The sequence below is a fragment of the Macrobrachium nipponense genome, chromosome 27 (assembly GCF_015104395.2).
Source record: "Macrobrachium nipponense isolate FS-2020 chromosome 27, ASM1510439v2, whole genome shotgun sequence".
Lineage (NCBI taxonomy): Eukaryota > Metazoa > Arthropoda > Malacostraca > Decapoda > Palaemonidae > Macrobrachium > Macrobrachium nipponense.
Genome location: NC_087216.1, coordinates 30,792,137 through 30,794,700, shown reverse-complemented (window position 1 = coordinate 30,794,700; position 2,564 = coordinate 30,792,137).

Genomic DNA, 2,564 nt, shown 5'->3' with positions numbered 1-2,564 from the left:
GAACAAATGAAAAGTTATTAAATTAACCCTTACCCCTTACCACTTACATGGACCATGCAAACCCTTGATCTAGGTGGCACCCTCCTGTGTTACCATCCAAAAAATAAATTACTGCTCTCAAATCTCAGGTCCCACAAAATTACCCTCTCTCATTTTTGAAAAATCCGAAAATTTCTCTCCCTCAATGTATTACATTTTCGAAACTGTAATTATGTAGGTGAAAGCAACATCAGTATTAATGTTGTGGTTCCTTTATTGCAATGAATTTCAAGGAAAACCACATGTTTTTACCTAAAATTATTTTAATTCTAATAATAATATTATTATTGAAACATTTCTTATTAGAATTTAAATCTTAATTCCTTCGAAGAGTGACAAATTAATCATCTTTTTGTTTTCTGCCATTCTATCACTGTCTACAGATGAATAAATCTGTAATATAATTGGTCAGTTTCTGAAACGCACAAAAACTATTTTAAACACACCTGTATTCACTAGCTACTCGAATGTGTGTGTGTGTGTGTGTGTGTGTGTGTGTGAGAGAGAGGAGAGAGAGAGAGAGAGAGAGAGAGAGAGAGAGAGAGAATTGATAAAGAGGAAAGGTCTAGTTGATGGCTGACTGTAAATTGGTATCACTTTTTCAAACAGACAGACAGACAGAAAGACAGACAGACAGCTTATTTTCAGGGAGACTTGGAGAAGACGAAAAAACCGTACTGAGAGAGAGAGAGAGAGAGAGAGAGAGAGAGAGAGAGAGAGAGAACTAACTTCCAGCCGGTTTTACGAATACTGGAATGGACTAAACACAAAACAAAAATAATTATAAATACTTTAGACAACAACGCCAAGAGAAATAGTTATCGACAAATAATAATGAAAAAGGAAAGTGTTCACCACAGACCCAAATAGAGAAGAATCGCATTTGGAACAAAAGTAAATGTTTAATTAAGCAGCTTTCTGGAGCAGTGACCAGAATGCTACCTGTAAAACAGAGAGAAGATCCAGCAATACAAGACAGAAGTGGAATTACGAATATAATAATAATAATAATTAACTAACGAAATCCTTTAGCGTCGAAGGTAGACTCCTGGACCTCACCTGGTGAGGAAATGAAAAAATGAATAGAATGAATCTGAAGTAAAAATATGACAAAAATTGTTGTAGAAAGCTATGCACCTCTCTCTCTCTCTCTCATAGTAAACTATTGCAGCCTCAATTGCTGTACAAACTTATATATATATATATATATATAGATAGATATATATATATATATAGTATATATATATAGTATATATATATATATATATATGAATAACTTGATCACGAAGTATATAAACCGTGATGCTATGTATAAATAAAGGTTTTTGCCACGAAGAAAAAAATGAAAAAGCGAGATAGCCAAGTACTTTCGGTCCTGTTCGGACCCTTTACTGTGTGTGAGTGTGTGTGTGTGTGTGTGTTGTGTGTGTGTGTGTAATGTGTGTGAGAGAGAGAGAGAGAGAGAGACGCCATCTACGAAGAATATTCTACTGCCTAAAAACATTGGGATCTCTCTTATCTCTTTCCAAACATATATTATTCCTTGTTCCCTTCAGAGGGATGAGACTCACTCTCATGCAGACAACGGTCCAATATCTAGAAATATTCTTTCAGATTTCCCACTAATCTGAAGGAATAATCTAGAAGATGGTCTTTGCAGAAAGAAGAATAGTTTCTTCTAGTATGCTATGTACCTTGGTGAACATCTTGTACAAGAATATTTGTCTTGGTCGGACAGGGGTCAATATCTAGATGATATTCAATCATGATCCCACTAATCTCAAGGAATAATCTAGAAGGTGGGCTTTGCAGAAGGAAGATTAGTTTCTTTAATATGCTCTGTCACTTGATGAACATCTTGTAAAAGATATTTGTCTTGCGGACAAGGGTCCAATATCTAGATCTATTCTTTCAGATTTCCCACTAATCTAGAAGGAATAATCTAGAAGGTGGGCTTTGCAGAAGGAAGATGTTTCTTTTAGTATGCTCTGTCTTGATGAACATCTTGTAAAAGATATTTCATGCGGACAAGGGTCCAATATCTAGATCTATTCTTTTTCAGATTTCATTATCTGAAGGAAATGAGAATTATGGGCTGCAGAACGAAGAATAGTTTTCTTCTAGTATGCTATGTCCCTTGATGAACTCTAGTAACCATATTTGCCTTGCGGACAAGTGTCCAATATCTAGATCTATTCTTTCAGATTTCCCACCAATCTGAAGGAATAATCTAGAAGATAGGTTTTGCAAAAGGGAGAATAGTTTTTTGTTTTTTCTAGTATGCTGTGTCCTTTGTAACGTCTTGTACAGGATATTTTATCATGCGGACAAGGGTCCAATATCTAGATATATTCTTTCAGAAATCCCCTCATTCAGAAGGAATAATCTAGAGATGGGCTTTGCTGAACTAAACTTTTTTTTTATATAAATTTTCAATTGAACAAAACTTAGGAAAGTAATCTTTAAACAGCCTTAACATACAGATTAATATAATCATTAACACCTTACAATTAACAACAACACGC